At 40.5% G+C, this 26,415-nt stretch overlaps 1 protein-coding gene across 1 annotated transcript in view; it reads right to left on the bottom strand.

Moving 5' to 3' along the window:
• dscamb (Down syndrome cell adhesion molecule b) overlaps positions 1-26,415 on the bottom strand; it is an 89,500-nt gene that overhangs the window by 47,322 nt on the left and 15,763 nt on the right. The gene's annotated exons all lie outside the window — the stretch shown is intronic.

Genomic DNA, 26,415 nt, shown 5'->3' on the forward strand with positions numbered 1-26,415 from the left:
ACACATCATCATCATTTGCAATCGGCATCTTAGTAAAAACCATAAGAACATTGATATGACTATGGTAATCTGTTCTACCAGAGTGTAACTTCACTGAAATAGGTGTTTAAAACATTTAAATGGGGCTTTAACATAAAAGAAACATTAAAAGATGATCATCTACAAAGTTGATTTGAACAGTTATGATCTGATGTTTAGAATCTTCCCCATCATTTTCGCTCTCATGTCTCTACTCTATTCCTCCATCTCAACGACTTGTATCTGTTTTCTTTTGTTCTGTACTGCTTCACTTGCTTCGCCTGGCCAAATCCCCTTTTGTTTCTGTCTCCATCCCTCTGCTTTTCTGTCCCCATTTTAGTCTCCATTTCTATTTATTTCTTTTTCTCCTCACTCTTTTCTTCTCCCTCTCACCTCCTCCCTCAGAGGGCAGACTGTAGGGAGTAATCCAGCCTCCCAGACAGCTGCACATCACCAGCTGTCTGAAAAAGCTGCACACTCTCTCTCCTCTCTTCCTCTGTCTGCTTGCCTTCCTCCTTCCTTGTCAGCCCTCCCTCTGCCTCTCCTGGCTCATCTGAATACACAAAGTGGGCACAGCCAGATGCAGCCCATCACTGATGTCAGATTGTGACACAAATTACCTCTATTTGATCGGTAATGGAAGCCATTTAGTGTCAACCAGTCCTACACTTCTACACAAGAAGAGAGGGATTTTTACTTCAGCCTAACTATCACTACAAATGGGATTTAATATACAGACTTGTCATGATAATAGTATTGCCTAATGCAATAATTCAATTAGAAGGTTAAAACAGCCTGAATAGCTACTCATAAGCCTGTGTGGACTAATGTTTACCATCAAATTAAAATTAACTGATTGTTACTTTGGTTGTTATTTATGTTTAGAGTATTCTTTTCCTGCTGACTTTACAGAGATTCACAGAAGGACAGTGGAAGCAAACCTCAGTAAGTTAGTTTAAGCTACCACTCCATCCCTGGTGCAAAGTGTGGTGCACAGAGACACTGCTGACCCCCCAAGGTGTTTTATACAGCTGGCTTCATAATGCATTATTTAATGTTCAGGGATCATCCAGGCTACCCATCTACAATGGCCAGTTGTTTAGTTGGGAAGGGATTATAGAAGACCACATGTTCACAAAACAACAGCCCAAATGAAAATGAAAATCCCACCATTAATGCACAGCATGTGTAACAGATTAAATCCCTTACATGATGTGTACATTTACAAATCTCTTGAATGGTCGATTTAAGTCCCATAATCCAGAACATCCAACTTAGTGCCTCTTGATATTTTGATATTTTATTTGCTTCAGTTCACACTTTTAATCTGACATTTTACTTGGAGTATGTTTAGTATTTGTCACAGTCATCATCTGAAATTTGAGCATATGATTTTGTTAAACAGAAAATGCCATGTACATAGCTAACCCTGCCTTATTCATGAAACATTTATGACATTAGAGACAGACAATAGAACAATCTTCAGAGTATCTATGCTTCCCAACTTTTATTCATAACCATCAGGTAGGCTGGTGTGTGTTCCTGACAGTATCATTTATGCATTTCTCACATGTGTGGAGAGGAGAATAGACAGAGTGGCTCATGAGGTAGAAAAAAGACCCTGGCTGGAATTTAAATGACAAGAGTGGATAGGATGGCAGACAGAAATCCACATGCTACAAGGACACAGCTTTTGTTCGCATTTAAATAGCATTACATTCGGTTTTTCTAAGGGTGATGCACACGACACAAAGATCAGCCTTATATCTACTACAGTTTTTCTTGATTTGGATATTGCTGTTATTTATCAGTACATACCCATTGGAAAAGTGTGCAGGAAATGGTGTTAGCAAGAAGTTTAAGGCTTTCCCAAATGGCTGTTCTGCATGGTAAGATAGCAGATAACCTGCTTGTAAAAACAATGGCAGAATTGACGTATAATGATGGGAGGTGCCTGCAAAAGCCATTGAAGCTGACCAAACAGTATAGGTACTATAGGTAAAGAAACTGGTTAGCTGGCTGTTTTAAGGGAAATTCCAGTTCATATGCCCATCACATATAATAATGTGCCTAAGTGAAGGGTAGATTTTAAACCCTCCCTCACAATTTCATTCTTTAGAAATTAAATGCATTGTCAAACAATTACCTAAAATTTCTTTATATCCAAATAAAAACATAGATATACAAGTGTACATACTTTTTGACACTACTGTGACAGTAAATAAACATCAGTATCTATGTAGGTGAGTTTAACATTGACATTGGTTCAGTGTAAACACTGGATAATCCACATATAATGCAACTGTGCTATCTGCCCCACAAATTTAAGCTAATTCATTCTCAGATTCTCTCTCTCTCTCTCTCTCTCTCTCTCTCCCTCTCTCCCACACAGAGGGGAGATTAGTCACTTCTCAATGAGAACTTAAACAGACAGTCAACCACTTAACCAGCCTAATAGGGGTGATTTCCAGAGTAAGATTTCATTTAGCAACTGATGACAAACCTCACGTGACTCCTCCCAACAGAAATAAGGGAGATAGAGACATTGTTGCCACAGAGACCTGGAACAAGACACTTCAGCATTTGCATAGGGCTTAATTTGATCTACTTGAGATTGCAACCTCCTTCCACTTGATGTAATTAAACCAAGAGATGTGACTAATTAAGTTGACGGTGAGAAACGAGAGCACGGCAAAGGCTGATGTAACAGCAGAAGCAGACGACAGTAAATATTGACAAGGGAAGTTGATTGGGAGTGAACAGTATCACAGGATGAGGACTGTTAGGGCTGCAGCGATGTCAGGGACCTCATTATTCATCACAGATTAATGTTGTGTCATATGTGCACTGTCTACATATGCAAATGATTAATCATTGTGGAGGTGAAAATGATTTAAACTCATGAACATGACATTATTAGTTGATTTATAAATTGTCAAGTGGCATTATATTTCAAAACATAGTGGAACAAAACATAAGAAAAGTGTATCCATGCCAAGCTTCTCTTCCAGAACCTTTGATATGATATGATATGATAATAGTAAGATACATGATCTTTGGAATAAACCCTTGATGTGCACGATTTACCAGAGATTATAGTTTAACACCCAATGAAAAGATAAACTTGCTGCCACAATCACAATGTTGTTTTGAGGACAAAACTGAAATTTAAGCCTCTCTCAACGTGTGAGTCCAGCAGATTTGTTTTAAGTGATGATCTCTGACAAGCATATTTGCAAAGCAAGTGCATGCAATGTCACCAAACTCTGAACACCATCAATTACATGAGGACATGTGTGAACTATCAGCATGTGCTAAAAAATTAGCTTTGAGCTCTTTTAAACGCCCTGCAAGCCCACTTTGTTATTATTCAGACAGATATTATGGTCAAGCTGATATTTGCTCATCTTGAAGGATGGAATTATGTGATCTTATTTTATAGTTAAAATGGTTAATTTACATGAAAACTGTAAAGCCCTAAGAGGTACTTAATCATTCATACATGCAGTGCATGGCAGACATTGTCAGTTGTGTGGCTGCAGGACATTAACTGGTCTTTAACCTGCCTGTTGCCATGTAAATGGTCCAGGTAATGTCCGATTATGTGCAAATACAGCACATAATAGTCTGGAAAAAGCAAGTGAATTTGTTAACAACATTGATGGTGATAATTATGTTACTTATTTTGATTTACTTTTTTTCTACTGATCTGATCTAAAAAGAAGTCACACAACCAGAAGTGTGCTGAAGGTGCAGTGGGAAAGGTCAAAAATTGGTGCCTGGAAGTCATGTTTTTGGAGAGATGATATCAGTGAGTACTGCAGGATCATCTGACCCACAAGAGAAAGCCACTTACACCCTGTCTGATTGCAGATGTTGGTGGGACTTAATGGATTTTTTGTCTAATGTTAAAGGGGCCTTGTGTGTATATGTGTATATGTCTGTGTGTGTGTGTGTTTAGGCCCTTTAGAGGCTAGTAAAACCCTGATACATTGTTCAGGTCAAATGTGCAACCATCTGACTGATTTAGAAACTCTGTTAATTGACTGTGCCAGTGAGACGCTCGCCAACACAAACAGTGAGTGCTCCATGTAAATGGGCCTCGATTGAACCTGGGCTAATTGCCCATAACAACCAATAAAACACCAAGAGAACCCTCCGCTCTTGCATATACACACACAATTAACATGCATGCATATACTTGACAATCTCAAGATATCTTTAAACATCTTGTATTTGGTCTCTGATGAGTGCACTGTAGTCTCTTAACCTGTTGCACACACTCATATTTTAAATACAAGTACCGCTAGCCTTCCTATTAACATGGGGCAGGTGTTTTTTCCCACATGAAATATGCAAGTCTGAACCAGTAAAGGTCTCCTGGAATGTTGCGTAATTGCCAATCTGTACCGAGCCCAGAGGCCTCATTCACTTCATTTAGGGCTTTTATGGTAGCAGCAGCAGAAGGAGAGACTTTAAAAGTACATAAAGGAACAGATGTTAACATCATACTGCTGCACTGTTCTAATTTTCTCTTTTATATCTACATGCTGTATCTATTTGTTTATCATCCTTCATGTGGCTGTGATCACAATACTTTCCAGTAGTACCATAACATAATAAGAACACAATTTTATTTTAATATGGCTTCCATCAAGTGAATGCACATTTCCAGCCTACATTAGATGTAATCACTGCATGTGATTCATTGAATTTAAATGGAGCCACTCAGCAAAGAAGAACAGGCAGCACCCACACACACTTTTACCTTTAATTGAATTTTAATCTGTGTTTGCGGTCACAAATCATGCAGCGCTGGGTAATTATCTGTTAACGATAATGTTATTGGATTTATATGGAAATGCCCAGGCAGCAAACTGAACTTGTGGTGTGGTCATGAGCAGACAGTGTAATCAGCAAATGTTGCTGGCAGGGTAGTGGCTTTTGTTTCTAGAATGATCCTGGCCGGTAGACAGAGAGGATTTCTTGTGTGCAAAGAGAAGACAGAAGACAATGGCAATTCTGCCACACTGCCTGTGATATATCTCAGCTTTTCTCTGTGTCTGCATCTCTCTTCCACCCCCTTGCTACTCTCTCTCTCTCTCTCTCTCTCTCTGTCCTCCAGTGGTCTCATTAGGGCGGGACTGTGAAGGGAAGGTGAGATGGTTACTGTGACAACAGCGGAGAATGACGGGCAGAGTGGCAGAGAGCTGTGAATGTGTGTGATTTCAAGGAGCTTTTCAACTGTATTCATTGTTCTATGTGTATTGTGCAGCATATTTCTTGGAAGCCGATTGCAGCTCAGTGCTGAATAACATTTATTTGTATAAAAAAAATGCACTGAAGTGGCAGAGTTATTGAAGAAGAGAAGAGAAGAGAAGAGAAGAGAAGAGAAGAGAAGAGAAGAGAAGAGAAGAGAAGAGAAGAGAAGAGAAGAGAAGAGAAGAGAAGAGAAGAGAAGAGAAGAGAAGAGAAGAGAAGAGAAGAGAAGAGAAGGGGCACAGCAAACAGCAAGATGTGAGACAACAAAACACCATTGCATAATTGAGTAGGCCATCCATTAAATTCCTTATCTATTTCAGGGGAATTAGGCACAGAATCTGCTCACTGCTCCACAGTGCCAGGAAATGATGGGCAGCACTGAGGGGCAGAGCTAAGATTAGACTAAAGTGATTGACAGGTTGATAGAGCCAACTGGAAGCCTGCCATTCCTCCCTTAAGATAGTCTCCTTACAGTAATGAAGCAGAGTAAGCCAGCTCTACATGAGGGCATAAGAAGCCAAGGAGATAATGAGGAAGTTGAGGACATTTTGTGCAATCCATCCTCTGTCTGTCCAACACGCTCTCAGGGATGGAGATAAACAACAGAAAATGTCATTGCAGGATGGGGACTGTGGCGACGACCTCTGACCTCAGTTGAGTCTCTTCACTTGCAAACCGAAATGAAAGAAAGAGGGTCCTTGCCATCTTCTGAGGCCTGTGAGGACTTCAAGAGACACAGCAAACAGCACTGTGGGGAGTCTGTGTGTGTCTGTCTGCTGCCTCCTGTGGTGTGGATGACCTTTCCAACACCACATAGCTCTGCAAGACTCTGATAAGACCAGCTGGGAGGTGACAAAATGTCCTTGCGGTAGACACAATGCCCACACTGGAGACACATAGGGGTAAAACACACACACAGGGGCCACCAGCTGGCCTAGAAATATAGTTTGACTGAGGTCACTGGATCATTTCCTATTTCCCACAGAAGGGTGTATTCAAGGTCAGGCATGACATCTATACTATGTCAGGTTTGTGTAAAAAATCCTGCTTAATATTTACATTTTACACGCACACATACTGAACTCAGCAGTAAAGTAACTGAAAGGACTGAACAAATTGAAATTAATTCATGAAAAATGAGAATCTGGATGTGATAAGACGGCCCAGAGGGAAAGCCAAAAAGCATTTGGAGGACTGTACTGAAAAATGTCCTTTTCAACATTAATTAGCCTTACAGAATTCAACACGAGTCAGGGAATGAAAGGAGGAATGTGGAAAATGAAAGATGAAAGAAAAAGATGAGAAAGACGGTGTGTCTGCATTAAATGGAGCAGAATATGTAAAAGCACAGCTTGTGTGACACACTGACATGCTACACTTCCTTTCAAGCTATGCTGTTCTGGTTCAGATACCTTCTGTGAACAAACCTGCACCCACAAACATGTAGCATATGCAGGTGTAAACACATAACACACACACACTCAAGCGGTGACCTTGTCTTTGGACTATCTGAAGTACAGAGAAGGTTCAGACAGAGTGAATAAATGTTTTCTGGCCTCATATGCTGACAGGCCCACCCAGATGGGTAGAGACCAAATGACCAGACATTAACACACACACACACACACACCAACCCAAATTGAAGCAGTAGTAATCTGATTATATCGCAGCTGTCACAGACAGCCTCCATTGCCATGTTTTATGAGTCACTACACACACATGGTTATATTCACACACACATACGCACAACCATGTGTTCAAACACATACTGTACATGCGCCTGCACAACATCTTCTCTATGAGAGCATGAATAAATAGATTAAGTATAAACAAAATACACAGTATTATTGAAGCAATGTACTGTAGGTGTTTGAAGGTCAGTTGCTAACAACTTCAGCAAGACTACAGTGTGGTTCATGCACCTAAATATGTGGCCTAAAGATGGCCTAAAGACTCACACCTGTGTCCTTATATTTCTGGGGCAACAAAATCCAGGTAAGACACTGACTGTGAAAACCAGGCAGCAACTCAATATCAGCAACTTGTTCCAAATCCTCTCTACACTGATTGCACATTACAGACAAATACCACAAAACTAGATAGAACTTTTGTCAATAAGGATAAAACAGACTGGAGGTCTGGTCTCTGCTATTTTGAATAAACACACACACACAGGCAGAACCAGCAGTCTATTTCTTCCCAGGGGTTTTTCATATCTCATCATTTCTTCACATTTCTTTCCATATTGGAGTTAATGGGAAAAAATGGAAATGTGCCTGTCAGTCAGACAGTCATGGTGCTGATACCAGGAATGAGGCTTCCCTCGCTGCAGTGATGAAAATGCATCCAGAGACAGATGAGTCAGGGCGACCGTCAGTTGGTCAGTCTGCGGATAGCAAGTCAATCAGTCAGTCAGTACAGAGCCAGGAATTTAGTGGGTCAGTCAGTTAATTAGTGAACCAGCCATGTGGTTGTATTAGTTAGTAAGCACGCCAGCCAGCCAGTCAGTAAGTCTCCACTTAAGTCAGTCATTTAGATGGCCAGCCAGCCAGTCAATTACAGTCAATATGTTAATCAGTGACTGCTGTCAGTCAGCCAGTCAGCGTGGTAATGATGAACTACCAGCTCATGAAGAATAGTGACAGTGAGAATCACTGCCACGTGGTTCTTTATGGCTTGTTTTAGTATGTGACAAAATGTGAACAGATCCAGCCCACTGAAACTGTCAACTGGAAATTTGTTATTGTTATTATTAGGTAATCCTCAATTTCACCTGTACAGTAAATCTTTATGTTTCCTTAGAAAGGTTGGTGGAAAAATCAGACTTGACTCTCTATTGACACTGGAGGGAGAAGTCATCATTTCCTTGGAAAACACCTGCTAGTCTGACTAACAGATCAAGAATTAGCAAGCAGCTGGAAACTGTTTGCTCTTGTCTAGTGTGAGTGTTTTCCGTTACAGCAGGGGGGAGGAACAGACTGCATAATGCTGAGAAAGAGAGAGAAGAGTGGCAATGTGAGGCCTCTGATCACATCTACGCTGCACATCAAAAATCAGAAGCAGAAAACGTTCACTTTCATCATCTGAGAGCCGTTTGCTGAGGGGAATTGCACTTTGTCGTTGTCTTTGACTGTGAATGGAAAATTGTGTCTTTGGTGTGTGCGTTCATGAATGTAGGTGTATGTGTCTGCGTGTGTGCATTTAAGATGACACGAGGTGGTCGTGCTTACAAATAGAATGGCATATGGTGCCTTGCTTTTTGGCAATCACGAGTGACAAGTGAGCAGGGGAATCAACACTGAATGCAGGGTGTGTTGAGGGGTTGGGGGTAGCAATGGGAGGGCTTTGCTTAACGATCTCATCTGCGTGTGTGTGTGATGTGTCTATTCCCACCCCTAGGCAATACAGTGCTGCTTTATGTAGATGAATGTGGAACAGGTCTTACCATTTAGCAGTGTTATATAAATACATTATAACAATACAGAGCAGGAACTCAGCACAGAGCTGCTCAGAACTCAATGTCAACAGTTGCCTCAGGGCACGTTTTTCTTCCTTACTGCATTTAGATTGCAAGATGAATATGTTTCACAAAGTCCCAGCACTCCTTGCCGCCTCCACCTTCCACTCCCACACTAACACACAAACACCCTCGTTTCTACAGCGCTAATTGCAGGTCCCATAAGGCGGGTGAGGGGGGGGGCTTGGGGGACTGGCTACTATCTTCTGGGTTAGGAAATGGTTGACTAACAAGCTTCATCCCACTAATTTACCCTTTTGGTTATATTTTGTCAGTTGTGTCTAATTAAGACTTGACTTATTTCCAGGAAATCCTAAAATAGTAGAGAAAAAAACATTCTGAACTTGTAAAAGTGCATTTGGAATGTACCTTACAACCATGAAAATGCAAAAGTTGGTGCCTTTTCTCTCACTATGTCCATCTATTTTATATGTGAGAGTACTTGATCTTTAAATATAAGACAAAAACAAGATTTAAACCAAAATATAGAATTTATATTTCGCGGTGCTATTAACTTAAGGAATACAATGGTGACATTTATTTTAGGAGTCTGCTAAGTAACCTTACCAACCTTTGCTGTTATTTAGCTGGGGAATATTGTATGAATATGAATATTGAATATTGTAACCAAAACATTTTTTAGGAAGAAATACGGTTTTAAAACAGCTACGCTAAATCCATGTTCACAAAGGTACAACTCATGAATAAATTGCCAATTATGATGGCCAATTAAATACTCTATGATAATGAGGGAGAGGGCCAGACTTTGTCAGCAAATAGCAGCATAAACTCATGTCCACATTTCCACACAGACATAGGTTTGTTTCTATGATTTACTTCCACATCTGTAACAAACTTCACTGCCATTTTGTTGGTGATGAGTCCCACAAACAGATTTTACAAGAATTATATTCTGCAACAGTAAGTATATCTACATAAAAACTGGTCTTTCCGATTGTTTTGTTTATAGATAACTGTGTTTACAGCACAAACAAAAAGCCATTTCTAACAAAAAAGACAAGACAGAGCCCAAATGATAGATTTTTAATGTAATATCTGTTAACCACTTGAAATAATTTTTTGGGTGCAGGGAAGTACATTAACTTGTCAAAAAAAATAGAGGACCTTTAATTAGCCTGGAATATAACCCTCTGTTCAGTCCAGCAGGGCTCTGAGTAATGCAGAGAGAATTATATTAGCTAGCGTTAGCAGAATGACAGCTATTGTGAATCTTGATGTGCATGGCCGCCATGCTGATTGCTGCCTCACTGTACATGGCCCAGGCCTTCTGAATAATAGGAGACTATTTTTAGATCAGCAGAGAGAGAGAGAGAGAGAGAGAGAGGGGAGACAGTGGCAGAGAGAGAAAGTACAGGGATGAAGCAAATGGGGAGAAAAGGAAGTGAGAGAGAAAGGGAGATTGCATTGACAATCATGCAACAGTGAAGTAGCGGAGGGAAGACAGGAAAATGTTATGGGCAACCAAGCAACTAATAAGCTTGAACCTCAGCACTCTGCATAATGCGACAGCTCATTACCGCCCAATTAGGCATTACAATGCCTTGCTTACTGAGGTTTATTGATGCAAATCAACCAGGAAAAGATACCCTGGTGCCAAAAAAACAGGAGGTGAAATTGGATGAGAATTTGTCGAAAGTACAGGCTCTGTGGCAGTTCAATCAATTTACAAAGTCTCTGTGGGGGAGGTTATCCAAATTAGTATGTGATTCTGACAATATGGAGCTGATTTTTTTCAGCATCTCCTTATCAAGCAGTTGAGGTTTCCTGTGGTGATATTATGATGACCCTTTTTGCAGCACATAGCCACATGCTCTGTTTCCAGTGATGTCATTCATTACACAATCTGTTACTTGTGATACTCTGACGCTTGTAATGCTTGTGACATCTATCTTTATTTGTACCTCTATCCTCAGTGCTGATCATACACATGATCATTCTGTAACATACATGGAGGAGGTCCCATCAAAATGATTCCACTCTATACATGCATTTACACAGACACATATACATATACACAAGCCACCCTTTAGAGTGTCAGAGTGAGGCCTAATGTCCCTCCTTGTAGATCTGCAAACAGCCACCAGGACATTTTAATTTCTTTATTTTCTTCTGGACTTCTAATTCCCCTCCTCCCATATGCTGCCTACATGGATTATCACATGCTCCTAAACTCAGTCTGGATCAAGCCTGAGGTAATTACTTTAAATACATAATACTCTGTGCATGTGTGTTTGTGTGAGAGAGTATGTGTATTGTGTATGTGTAGGCTGTGGTATACTGCATTGATGTTTAGGTGAGAGGGTGTTGCGACAGTTGCAGCCCTGCTGTATACCACATTGCAAATACACATGTGGGTCGACATTATTAAGACTTATTAAGAGTTTCTGTAATATTGACTTTTACATATGACAAAAAAATGTTAAAATATAGTAACTGCAGGGACTACACAGGCAACAATCTAAAAATTTTTATAAGGTGTCAAATATAAATAATCAATTTAAATATACTGGTAAACTATATTTCAATTAATTTAAACAAAGGTCATTAAACATTTTTTTTTAAAATAAAAAGCATAATGCAATTATAATAATTGGAATACTGTGATGAAAGTTCCCATGACATTATATAGCTTCTTTCTTTGTCTTTTTTTTTTTTTGGATGTGTTGATGACTCATCCTAGTCTCCGGGGTGTGTGTATTATACACCTTCAACAGAACGGTACCTGCAGGGTGGGTGGAGCCTGGCCTTGTTTTTTTTGTTTTTTCAAATTTTGACAGGAATAACATCATTTTATCATTTTAAGGAAAATCTATTTAAGGTTGTAAAAAAGCTTAAATTAAAGGAGACACACTACGGCTTCCTCTTACAATGTAACTATTGCAGTCTGATCTAACACAGGTTAATAATCATCAATGTAAATTAACTAAACTGTTAACTATTTTATAACACACAATGTGTCAGAATGAGTTTAGAATTAGGGCTATATTTACAGCATCTGGTTTTATTTAAATAAGCATCACCCAGTATATTACAATACCTACTGTGTCATAATACTTTAATATTGCCAGGAATTAAAGCTATATGCAACTATGTATTTACATATTTGGCCATATTCCTTCATGCTGTTGTGTGGCCTTAGCATCAAGTGCAACTGTTTACATTTCAATAATTTAACAGCCAGTTACTCCAGTCATATATCTAGGAGTGTGCTGTTTAAAATGATGGTTGTATTCACACTCCCTCTAAAGCTAGTTGTGCAGGGATCTGGATTTCTTTGCTACATCATTTGAAGAGGAGGGAGACAAAGCAGAGAAAAAAACAGTCTCCATTTTGTTTCTTTCTCAAGGACAGAGAGGAAGGAAGACACTTGCACAGCATTTCTCCCCAAATATGTCCAATTCAATGTGAGATTTTGCCAATCAGTCACACACATACACAGACACTGCACATAAGCAGTAACACACACAGACAATTCAATAAAAAAAAAGCACACACACACACACTCAGGCTGGGTCGAGCTAATATTCACGCGTGTCAGGTGGAGCGGTCCATTCAGGGTGAGAACAGAGGGGTGTGTGTGTTTGCACACAGGTCCTGTCTGGTTGCTTTTAATGGACCAGTGGTGTAGTCCGATAAAGGGCAGCCATCTATCTGCACCCACCCAGTCAACCCTGACACTGTTTCCACGGAAACGCCACCCGCGGGAGCCAGAATGGGAGGGTGGGACCTTGAGGGAGCATATTCTCCTGTGCTGTCAGACTGCCAGGAGGAAGGAGAACAGGGATGGAGTGATAGAAGGGTGGAGGAGTGGAGGGAGAGGGGGAAGGAGCGACAGAAGGAGGGGGATGGGGGATTCAGAGAAGGGGTGCACCAGCCGCCTCACAGGGGTTAACTTTAATCAGACATGACATACACACACCCCAGGAAAAAAGAGTGACAAATGCAACTAGAATCACATACTTGCATAGAAACACTTGCACAAGCAGAGGCGTACTGTCACACACACACACAGTACGCACAAATGACATACAGCAGACATACTGCATATGTGTATGCAGGCGTCATTTTCCTGCAGACGAGCATCACGGGACCCTTTGCAAAATGTGCAGCAAATACAAAAAATGACATGTCATACTTCATTTTCAGATCATTTTCTTTCACTTCTCAACGGACTGTGAGGAAGACAGAAAACCAACTGATGCAAACAATGAAGAGAGCGATGCCTTCCCATCGTCAGGTCCACTGCACCGTCACACAGATCACAGTGCCACCTCCAATAATGTCACACATTAACAACTTTATTATTCATCATATGGGTCGTGTCGGGTGTTTGTTCAGTCTGATTCATTCATTTGCAGAGTATACTACTCCTGAAAATTAAAGTGTGTGTATGTATGTCTGTGTGACTTGACGAGTTTTGGTATGAATTTCTTTTTATATATTTTATAGGAGATCTGTGGTATTAAAAACTGTTGAATGCTGAAAGTTGCCAGTGAAAATTTGCTGTGTTTATTTGACATAATATTTACTAAGTCTTGACTCACACATTAAACTTTAAAAGCAAATATTTATATATGTGTAGTCAGTGTTTAACCCCGAGGCTTAAAGCCCCCTGGAAAATAGACAATTTTTTGAAAAAGATGTAGATTATATTGACTTTGATATTTACTATTTTCCCAAAAATAAAGATGTGTTCCTTAAAACACAAAATAAATTGGGCGGGGAAAGTAAAGAAAATATTGTTGTTTTCTCTTTAGGCTCTTGTAAACACTAATTTACACAAAAGATATCCCATTCTAAAGTCTTCATTAGAAATCCACAGCACATAAAAACTGGTCTACACAGCACTAAACTACAGTGAACCACACCGTCCCACAGCCGCTAGCACCAATTAGAAGGTGTAATCTCTGCACATCTATCTGCCAGGAGGCCTGAGCACAAATGCTGAGCAAAGAGAGAGCAGGAGAGAGGGGAGAAGAAAATAACCATTATTATAAGCAGACAGGGCTGTCTGCACTGGAGCCCTGATCAACTTCTTTGCACATGCTCAGATTTTCTGAGCTTTCTGTAGTCAGATGGCACGCACAACCCTCCTATTTTGCCTTGTAATTTTGACTTCATACGGCCAGCTACAAGCACCACCGCTTTTGTTGTGCAGTCTGTTGCCATGCTGTAATTGGAAAGTTGTAAAACCAAAGGATTTCTCGTCCATCTATGTCCTAATGCTGTCATCCTCCTTCTGCTTGGCTGCTGATTACAGTCTGTGTACTGTCTAGCTGCATAACAGTGACTTAATTTTATTTTGGTTGAGCAGGGTCGTTGCAACGACCTAAATGTCCATATACTATAATCTAATCTAGGATGATTCTGGCTCTGGATTGGCTAATCCAACACCACTCTTCCTAATCTGATGTCTAATAGACGACATCTGGAGACGTTGACATATAAAACATGACTGGTAGACAATCTGATTGACTTGTTTTAGAACAATAATCTTGTCTGTACAGTAACTTGGTTTGTGTAAGTATTAGTTTATCTCCATGTTTACCACAAAAAACACAGACAAACATGATCTTTTCTTTCAGGCAATGCTTACAAGGACCTACTGCAGTATGGTCTGACACAACAAAACAGAATCATGTGACTTAACATTTTTAAATTAAATCTGAACAGATTACAACTTTTAGTTTGAAATATTGGAAGAAAATAATTAAAGTGTAAATAATGAAACACTTCATAAATAGTTAAAACACCGTTCTTATGTGCACTCCTACTTTTACCAGACATCATGTGTCTCACTGCATTCACACCTCAGCCCAAAAAGAAATAAATAAGTACAGAGCCTATTTCTGCTGGTGTCAACACATTCTTTTGAGTGTATAATGGATCAAATCATCAATAATCAATTGAATCTGTCACCTAGTGGAGGCAGCACCCCTTATTTTGACCACTCTTTTTTTCTTCTGTCCACACTGGAGGTGTGATATGAAGCCTGAGTGGATGTTCCCCTTTCTTTTTTGAGCTGCAGGAGACCTTCTCAAAGAGCATAGCAACAGACCTGTCTTCTCTGTAAAAATAGGATTGGCTTCTGTGAAGCCGACTCAACGCCACAGATACAACACACACTTCACTTCATTGATTATGCGCCCAAGCCCCTCAGAGCCCAGCTTCACAAGCGATGTCTTCCCCTCTTCGCCTTGCTCACTGTCTTCATAGCTCCCATTTTCACCCTCTCGCTCTGATTTTAAGTCATTTACCTGCAACTACATCAATATTTTAGCCAGAATGGATGCAGAGACTTCCATTTTTTGTATATTTCTATTGTTTCCCTAAGATAATGAAATGTTAATGTTACATGGGCATAAGAGATATGCTATAAACACAATGCTGAAGACTACCACAGCAGCCATTTTGAAAAAGCTAGGAAAACTAAGGCCATCTGTGTGGGTGGAATCCTTATTTGAGCAAAAGCATTAAGGCCTAAGAGATTCAACTTTACATATTTTTGTAGTAATATGATGACTGCGGCTGCAGCTATGGATGAGCAAAACATCCAGATAAAGACATTAGTCTGTATTTTTTTTTACTGCCAACAAATCCTGTATGATATCAGCCAACCCTGCTGCTATGACAAATAACAAATATGTTGCTATTATTGCACTAGTGAGCAATAGTCCAATCCCTGCAAATGTTTTAATACATACATACATTTAGCGCAATCTGTATTCTACAACATGGGCTCCAAGCACTGTAGCATGCAGGTATTTCATGCTAGCTTTCAGCAGCTGTCTATTACTGTCCAATAACACATCGAGGGAGGTAAAAAAAAACGCAGGTGCTGGAGCAGAGAGGTCTGAACAAACAAACAGAGAGGCAGGGAGAGAAAGGACAGATGTATTGAAAGCTGTTGAGTGATATGTTTTTTCTTTATTGCTGTGCAGACTCTTGACTGGAACAGAAGGAAATGCAGCAGAGAGATTGAGGTGGGGGGGTTGAAATGAGGGGTTCCAGCACGAATAAAATCCCTTCATATGGGTGTTAACCAAAACAAGGCCAGACTGCACAGCATACAGAAATGCCAGATACACACACACAGCGTGGCCTTGAGGGTATCTTTTTTGTGTCATTGTTTTTTGTAAAGGCTTGTTTCTCAAATTAAACTCACTATCAGTTATATTAAGCAACATATCTGTGATTTAAAACTTGATGGTACAAAACAGCAACATCCAAAACCAATCAAGCCCAATCTCTGATTTCACAGCAGCAGAAATGCCCATATTATTTTTAGACAAACTAGATTTTCCAAACAGTATGTTCTCATTAATGGTTTCTCACCACATCTATTTGGGCATGATTTTAAAGAACTCAGATTATGGGTTATCCTGGATTATGCAAAGGACCCTGTGCACAAACACTTATCAGTTTCATTTCTTTGTCCTCCCAATGATATTCATGCCAAATCCCACAGTGCCGTATCTTTGCTCACAGCTGGCAAGTGTAACTAAAGGATTATGCAAGCAGCTTCTACAAGCAAATAGATTTCTCCCTACTTCAGAGGAAACTGCTAGTTATGCAGTGCCTATCTGTCCGCCAGGCATGCACAAAAACATGTCTCCCTTCGTCATTTTTAGTTGTTTTAACAGCCTGTTTCAGAGGGAGATGGCAGACGAGAAAAATGAGAAACAGGAGAGTAAACATAGCACAGAGGACTATGTATGGACTGTGCAAAAAAACCTTAAGTACACACACCTTTAGATCGAGACATTGTGATGGAACATGGCTGCTAAACCAGAGCCTGGATGAACTTAATCTGAACTGGATTAGACAAGGCGCTGCCACCTACAGTAACAAGCCAATTAACATATGTCACTGGATAAACACTGATTGTCCGCTTGAAATACCTTATGAATGACCCTGTGGGAAACAAGTAACATAAGGCCGACTACTTACAGTATGTAAATATTTCTAGTTTAAGTTTTCCCCATATGTGGTCAAGATCAAGCCAATAGTCTATGATGGCAATTTCTGATTCTCTGTGTGGCCTCCATACAGTTCCTGAGGGAGATGTGTATTAATTAGCATTGATCTACAGCAGGAAAACACAGAGCACAATGGGGCAGGTCCAAAGCTATCGCAGATACAGAAGCTTGCTTGAAATACAGCAGACTACATTTACATTTTACCTTTTAGGCAGCTAACTAACATCCAACGTCCAGAGCAATGCACAGGTGCAACAGTAAAACACTTTTTTTTTTATTTGCCATATAAATCATATATAAACCAGCCTGACTTCAACAATGATGGTTTGTTACTTAGTTGTTTATGTGCAGCTTAGTTTCATGGTCATGATAGGACTTGTCTACAGTGTGGCCAAAAAATGAAAATGGTATGGAAGCTTGCTGGAGATGGAGGTGTGTTTTACTATAATCTTTATGTAAACACAAAACATCTTAGATGATTAAACTTGAAGCGGCTGAAAAACAAAACAGTAACCAAAGAAAGGCAATAATAAGTTAACTGAAAAGTAACAACAATGAAGACATTATAATTACCGTATATGTGAGGACATCAGCATTAGCATGTGCTGCTATTTTTGCTCTACAAATTGTTCTAACTTAATCTAGTTTTTAAACTTTTCCTGTCTCTAGCATGCACCTCTCTGCCCTTTTCTTCTAATATAGCGTGCATTACACAGGGTCATAGTGCTGTTCTAGGCGCCTTCACCTGGATCCTTTTGACCATTTTTCTTCTGTAATGTCCTGAAAGCCATAATGTAAATGTTTCTTGATCAGCAGTCCTAATCGTGCACCCAAGATACATTCCATCTTATCTTGCTGAGCAGGCAAGGCCTCTTTGAGCCATTAGGCTCCAAACAGCTGTGAATGCCTTGTTATGCACACAGCAGTGTATCACAAGAGTTTGAGAGAAAGCTGGTATCTAAGTCAGATTAAAAAAAGGTGGTCAAACAAACAAATTATTTTGTTGATTGTGATTAACAGATGTGATCATTAAATCAAAAGGGAGATCCATATTTCTCAGCCACTCAGTGAAACTGTTCAATAATACCTTTTTAGCCAACTGCGCAAAAGTCCAAGAAGAATCTTATCTACACCTTGTTTCCTTTGTCAAGAGAAAACAGAGGAGAGGAAAGGAAGGTAGAGAAAGAGAGAGAAATTGAGAGTTTGGCTGGGAGAAACAGACAACAATTACACTTGCCCTAGGAGGCCGAGGGAACCTGACCACGTTGCTATGGAAACTCAAGTACAGCAGAAAGTAACACGAAAATCAATTCAGATTGAGCTTATTTCTCTCCCCTTCTCTCTCTCTCTTTCCCTTCTCATTTCACAAGGGCTACAAAGCATGCTTCCACTCACATTTTAACTATTGCTGGGCTGATGCAGCACTAATCACAACAAACACAATGATTTTTTTCTTTTCATTATACCTATAGGACAAATGTGAATTATGGTGTCCATAAACATACATCTTCAAATGCACACCACTGAAATGAAAGAAAGATGCAGGCATGAATGTGCTACGATGCAACACAAATCACCCTCAGTCTCGGGAACACCATTCATTCTTGCTCTTTCTTTTCCTTCCCTCCATCCTTCTCACTCGCTCCCTCACAGGGGCAACAGCAGCTGTATGCAGGTGATAAGCGTGTGCAGCGATGGGCGCTCGGCTCTGATTGGCTGGCTCAACTCCTACGCTGATGTGAAGATTGCGGGCTGTGTCTGTCAAAAGGCCACTCTGCTCATGGTTGTCACCTCGTGACGTCATTGACGTAAATGACAGTTTGACTGGCCACACTCACAGCACAAAATTTACATCATTCCACCATCAACGCTTCTGCATGACACATCCTCTCAGATTTAAGAACCTATTATAGAAACTGTGCTCTGCATATCTCTAAATTATTGTAATAACATCATAAAAGCCTCAGACTGTGTTTAAAGTCACACACAGACACACTCTGATCATCTAACACACAGTGCAATGTGCCGTCGCCCATCCAGCTCAATTGTTTTTACCACAGCCATTTAGTGGTAGTCTGCAGGGAGTTTGAGTGTTTAGATCTTAGTTGTTGGCTGTGTGATGGCAAGGTGAGGTCAAAGACAGGCTGCAAGTAAACTCTGTGTGTGCGTCTATGTCTGAGAGTGTTCAAGGCTCATGACAAAGAGGCAAGAGGAGAGAAAACGAGCCTTGAAGAAAAATAATGATGCTTGATGCCTCATACATCAAGAAAAAGACGGAGGGTCACCTTGCAGTGAAGTCTGCTGGTCATTTGCTAGTGAGGGATTCAATCTGGAGAACGATTTGTCGAAATCACAGGTGGAGTCAGATGATACAAGAAAATTAATTAAGAGTAATTAAATATTTTAGCATTAAGAGGCAGCAACAACAAAGATTAAAAACATCAGTTATAACAAGACACGCCTACACATTTTAAAGAGGCTTATTCAAGCATATAAAATTACATGTTTTTATTAAAAAAAGATCTTGAAAGTTAAAAGATACTATTCTGGCTATTTTGTACTATTTATTGCACACCACCTGCACAATGATAAAGCAGTAACCCTCCCTCCTGCTTAAAAACATGGATTGCTTTTGCCCTTTACTTTTTGAGGAACTTGATTAATTTCACAATTAGTTTGTAGTGTCTACCGAACAGTGGATCATTATTATTCCATATTGCAGCTCAAATGGTCATTTTTTTCCAAAAGGTTTTGAAGTAAATTATATCTCTTCTTCTGACTGGTGTCCAGCAGGTGTCCTAAAACCATGATCACATCTAATCAGTGTTACAGATGCCCAGCATGGAGCCACAGCCTTCAAGGCTCTGTGTGAAAGTTTAAAGAGGCTCAATGTGATTTACTGTATTTTTCCAGATTTACCACCCTGGGAGCAGAATAAGACCATGTATTAATCCTTGATTGGATGGAGGACAAGATAGAAAAAATAGGAGTGAAGAATCCCTATTAGGTCCTTTTTTACTCTAATCAGTCACATTTAAGATGGGATCAGACACTGCTGCATTATGGGATGTGACTGAGCACCCCAGTTTGTCTCCATTTACCCCAGTGCTTCGGCTGGGAACATATGGACACATTCCTCCATGAACCTCGCCACCTGTCACTAACACACACAGACACATGCACGAACATGGGGTGTTTGCACCTACGCAGTTATAGTCATTCAAACAGCCCACATCCAGGAGACTTTATAAACAGAAATTAATTGCTTGTTCCGGCTGTAATTAGCTCACACCATGCTTATTACTAATCTGTGTTTTGGCCTGATGCCAGGCGAGGTCTGGCCCAGCTCCAGGCCGTTTTCACCAAAGGGTTGCACAACTGTAATCCATAAGCTTTAACTGGATGGACCCTTCTCTCTAACTGAGCTTCCCTCAACTATAAGCACAAATTTGGAACTTTTCTTCGAAGATGTATTCCTATTATCTTATCTCTTTATTATACTGTCTATGAATTTACAGTGCTGACCTGATATAATAACAAACTCTATAAGACCCACAGTAAAGTTAAACTTTGTGCAGGCTCCATGTGATGTATTTGTTTTCAGTGGCTCACATTGGTCTCTGTCATTCAAATTTATGGCTGTACTATAAACCAGCTTACTGCGGTATCCTCACAGCACCAAATCAGTGCTTATTTAAGCTTCTGTCTTCAGTCCAAGTCAAAAACAAAGAGGCATCCCCCATAGCCAAATTGCCTATTAAAGATGAGAGCATGTTCAGACTCCCATTGCGCCCAGCCATCACCACCCTAATCATTCCCTGCCTAAACAGCCTAATGGCTGCCATATTGCTACTGTTTATTAGTAAACACTGATGGAAGAGTGCCCGCCTCAACAGTTGTTGATTTTGTCTATCCGTATGGAGTATCAGCTGGGAATCACAGCCACCATGCCAGAATGTTGTCTGCTGTTCAGTCTCCCGTCACTAAACAGATTGCTTTATTGTTTTATGTGCATAGTGATTGTGTTAGTAGATGGCTTAATATAATGCAGAAACCTTAGATAAAAACACTACATTAAGAGCTTAGAACGGTTCGCTTTTTAAGTTGTTTTACTGATGTACTAAAGAAGAAAAGAACACATGAAAGCAAAAACGAATTAAATTTGCATTATATGTCTGTGAAAAATACAAGTCTGCCTCATGCTGAGCAACAAGAATGCTCCGAAGATCACCTTAGGTTTAAGATGCTTTTGGGAAGCAGAGTCCAAGATCGATTTCCCTCCATCTCAGTCTCAGTAACCCTTCTATCGATCCTTATCAAATATGTATCACGTCCTCAAGCCCTCACCGCAGCTAAAATGGAGACTTCAAACAGCAACAGCTCAAAGAGAAAGTCAGAGGAGAGCAAGGTTTCTTTTATTCCAAATGGCAGACCTCATAGCCAAGAGAAGATGTGAAACCAAATAATAATGAGACAAAAAACGGGAGCCATGCCATCCAGACACCACTACTTATTACCAAAACTTTTAAATGTAATCTCAACTAGTTTAAATATTTTAAATATTTTAAAAGCTGTAACATCAAAGCCTTCAAAATAACAGTGAACAAACGCCATCCTACATTGAGCTTTACAAAAGGAAGAGGGTTTACACTGTGCACACAACGCATGAGGAATACATCCCCCAACTATCTTTGCTCTAACCTCACTTCTTGCTAAAAGGGTCTTGTCTCGTCCTCTTCCAATTCCCCAAACTCCCCTTCACCCAGCACTCATATGTTGCAAATGCACAAAATGCATCCTTCAGCTCATGTTCCCATAATTCTCTGTGGCAGCAGCGTGATTAATGCACACAACTATTGATTTTTTTTCTTTGCTCTTTTTTTTTCCATTTCTTTCAGGAGGGTGCCCCCCAGCCCCCAAACACTTCCTCCTTGACATTATCACAAGTTGGACACATGACTCTCACATGTGTAGACAGCAAATGTGCATTTAAAATGAAAATAAATACACATTAACAGCGCCTTTACAGAAAAACATACTGTACAAACAATAGGCACCCCATCTCCCTTAGCTTTCAGGCAGCTGTGTGTGAGTGGACTGGGAAAAGGGGTGCAGTGAAAGACAAGGGTCAGCATTTCACTAACTGCTGATCTGTGTGGGAGGAGGGGGGGAGCAAAATGATAGGCTGTGTTGTTTTCATAGGGTTTCACTGCAGGATGGGTGGAGTAGTGTGCAAAAAAAACATTCATGCACCCACTAGCATACACTAACGCACACACAATGTATGTACAGTATACTTGTACATGCACATGTTCATATTAATATCTAGATCTCCCTCTGAATTGCAGTGTGGTTACATGCAGGGATCACGCACTCCTGCTTGAGCCATGACCCATTTTTCCAGCCCCCGAACAACAAGATCAACAAATCATGTCTGTGTGAGAGAAAGAAACAGAAACCAGAGAGGGTTGGAGAGTGAGAGCCAGTGAAGGAATAGGAAAGGAAGAGGAGAGAGGGAGAGGATCATGTGGCTGATGTGACGCAGTCTCTTGTTTACTGAAGAAAAAGCCTCTCCCACACTCTATACCTTTCAAATCTCCTCCTTCTCATTCTCTCATTTCCTCAACTCTCTTCTCACTTCCCTTCCCCTAATCTGCCCTCTCCTTCTCCCCATTTCATTGCATCTTCTTTCCTCACAAGCTCATTTCTACCACTATGCCCTCCTTTCAAGGTTGGCCTGACTTTGGGCGTGTTGAATTTACAGCCCCATCTCTGCCTGCCTCTCAGTGCCCTCACTGTCAATCTCAGTGAAAAATGGAGACGGTGGCACATCACTGGCATGATAAATTCCTGCTGAGCAGTGATGCTGTAAACCAATCACCTACAGTAGCCCCTTTGAAAGTATCCTTAACATCCAGGTGACTGTGCTGGTGGCTAGTTAGGACTGTGATTCTACTAGCAAGCAAACCATTTAATTAGCCTCTATAAGCACTCAGAAAAACCCACGAGTAAGGAGTGAGCAGAATGCAAGAGTGAAGAAGCACTTTCAGCAGAAGGGAGGCCAACGCCGATGTGACTGAAAAAATGTATTTAGAGATTTGTTTCCAATGATGCTGTGAGTATTGGATGGACCTATTTGCATAAAGCAAATAAAAACCAGCATTTTCCACAGAGGAGGAAATTGACTGGGGCACTGTGCCAAGAAGGTTATGCAATGAGATGAGAGGAAAAGAGAGAAGTCCGATAGTCAAGGCCAGTGGAGAAGAGAAGAGAAGAGAAGAGAAGAGAAGAGAAGAGAAGAGAAGAGAAGAGAAGAGAAGAGAAGAGAAGAGAAGAGAAGAGAAGAGAAGAGAAGAGAAGAGAAGAGAAGAGAAATACACTAAATTAACATCAGACAAAGCTCAAATCTAAAAAATAAATAAAGGATGGAAAGGCAAGATGGCTGCACATCCCAGAAGTAGGAATGTCTTGTGGACTTCTAAGCCTGTGCCTAAATACAGGAAAAAAAGCTTACTGTCCTCCATCTCTTGCCTAATCTCCAGCCTGCAAAGATAAAAGGCCTGCATGTTTCTTCCAAGAGGAAGACCCTATCTCCCCATGACAGAGGAGACCCCCCTACCTTCATTTACTCTTTTCCGTTTCTCCTCAACTTAACTCACCTCGTTTCATATTTTTTCTGCATTCCTTGCAGGCAGTTTGTACGTCTGGCTTATCTGTAGCTGTGTCAGGCTTCCCCCTGGATTAGTATGGGATGATGGTATAGGTGTTTGATTATAGGTACAGTTAGTGTTTGGCCAGGTAGGCCTTGTCTTCTGAAGGGAATATATGCAATTGATGAATAGAAATTATGGCTCTCCTACAAATTCAGCAACCAAAAAGTTTTGTTATTTATTAACCAATATATGAAAATATGAAGGGTTTAACCCTGTCACAAAAATTGTAATTTCTGCCGTATGTTTTAAACTGTATTGCTGTACAAGATTTGCAAGACACCTACACCAATGCAGTGCAACATATTGGTGAACACAAATATTGAATTCAGTGTCTACATGATGTGCAGCGGTGCAGAGAGAAGTAATCTTAGAAACTATAATAATCTAATGAACTGCATTAACCACATTTGGAGGATATGAGCTGCGAAAATGTTTGCACAACATAACACTGTATGCATCTTAAAGGAGAGTACAAGGTCTCTGTGACAACATGTTGTTTGCAGCTCATTCAGTGTCTAAGCTCTGGGTCTGCTGAAGCTCTTGTCTGCAACCAAGGCCGCCCAGCTCATTACGCTGCCTCATGTCATGAATGATGAGAGACAAAGGAAGGTAGATGGAAAACACAAAAACACACACCATCCCAGCTCCAATCCGTTTTCAAAAGCATGGTCACTTGACATGCAAACACTCAGGGGCATGTAAAAAACACAACTTAATACACATGAATGTGTGTGTGTGACAACACCAACACACACACACGTGCATTCAAATAAAGGTCCACCATATAAAACCCTGGCAGGAACACAGTAGGACACAGCTCAACTCCTCCCCTCTCCGCTCTACTTTCTTTCTTTTCTTTTTTTTGGTACCCCTTTCATCTCTCTATTAGCTCTGTCAATTGTTTATCAAAAGCAGCGAGGAGGTGATCGGCGCTGGGCATTTGAAAGCTTGTGCTGCGAGATCCATTTTAAAATTCATGACGGGTTAATGGTATGTTAGTGGCAACATTAGGACCCGGTGAGCTTGCATCGTGCTCATTCACATTGAAAACAGGCCGCTTCAAATGACTACTAAGCAGTCCTCATTCTGAAAGGTAATTCATATTGTAATTAACTTTTCAATCACAGCTGATTAATTAAGACAGGCCCCAGTCTGTAATTATGCATCTATTTTTGACCCTAATGTGAATCACTGGATATTCAAAGATTTTCAGCAGCTGTGATTTAAGCCAGTTTCCTGATTGTAAAAAGCACATTTTCACCTAGCAATAGTAAGCAGGCACAGGTGACACATAACCAGTAATGATCAGAAGGTTTGGGTATTTGACATCATCTATCTTTTTATTACCCTTCCTGGTTGTTTGGGTCTCTACAAAGAGACATATCTCAAGACTTGATTTTCCTCTCATTCTGATGCACAATGCATGGGTAGAGAAGTGTGCTTGATGTTACCATTCCTAACGAAAAACCTGGGATTAATAATTCAGCGTGGCTGTGGGATAGCTTTATTTTGTGTCCACTGAGACCAAAGTTTTCTTTTATGAATAACTAGAAAAGAAAAGAACAGAGAGCCTGGAAAAAGAAGTCAGAAAACTAGGCTGGGTCAAACTGCATGCAGCTGCCATTGTCAAACCCCTATAGTATCCCTCCTAACATGAGCACATGCACGCTCTCTCTCACACACACACACCTTCTAACCCTTGCTCCTAGAGTAAACATACCCTCTCCATAACAGTGAGAGGTGAATCCGCCCATGCATCAGAATCTACCATCAAATATTTATCACCGAGCAGCAGTGATTTTGACCGTGTGCTCATGCTTTTGACAGCACTCGCCTGCTGCAATACTTATTGGAGTAAACACAGACAATCCAATATCGTTGTTCTTGAGAAAGACTTGAGAAAGAACTCAAAAGAACACTGAGCATACAGTACAATCTATCAAAGCCTCACTGCATATTCTATAGGCTGTCTGACCTGCTGAAAAAAAAGAAACGATAACTGGTTTTTAGTGCAAATATATGGCACACACAACAGTTTATTGTAATTCAAGGCAACTGATTTTGCTTTGCGTGTCAAAGGGTTTTATCCTCATAATGCACACTTTTGCAGCTGCGCATCATCTCTGAGCCTTGTCTACATGATTCATTTCATTTGCAGAACTTAATCATATCTGCATGCTGCATATTCGCCTAGTCTCCGTGACATCAGGCGATGTCTTCAACCAGCAGCTCACAGCGAGTAACTCCAGTAACCTAGAGTAAATAAGTCACTGGCATGGATCAGAAGACACATCTTCATGCTTGAGCAGACACATTTAAAATGCCACCAAAACACCGTCCCAGATTCTGCCCTCAGTCAAATGACATCAAGTGCTCACTTACAGGTCCCTGAACGCCCCAGTATGAAGCAAAATCAGCCAGCGGGCAGTACACGCAGCAATCAAACAGATAAGCATCCCATTTGACTCGAGTAAAAATTCTACCCGCAGAACGTTCTGGTGTCGTGTTATCATGCTGTGCCACTAGATTCAAACAAGGAGGGTAACTAGGTCAATGCTATGTAATACTATGTAAACTGTTCCACTTTACCCCTTGCTGGACTCAAAATGGTGTTGGCTGAGGTGGAGTGAGTACAGAAGAAAGAAAAGCCCAGTCATTTAATGTGACAGTTATCCACATCCTCTGGCTAGTGAGGCGACAGAGCTGCACGGAGCTACACAAAGCTACAGAGCCTCAGTAATATCAAGACTGTAAACAGGTAAGATGGCTCACAGTTAAACAGAACATAGTGTCTAAATAAAAGAGCACAAACAGAGCAAATCAGGGTGGGGACTGGAGTAAAAACCTACTACCTGTGTTTAATCCCAACACATTTGTTGGCACAAATTCTTAACTTTTTGCCTTT

Source organism: Parambassis ranga, chromosome 13, assembly GCF_900634625.1.
Source record: "Parambassis ranga chromosome 13, fParRan2.1, whole genome shotgun sequence".
NCBI lineage: Eukaryota > Metazoa > Chordata > Actinopteri > Ambassidae > Parambassis > Parambassis ranga.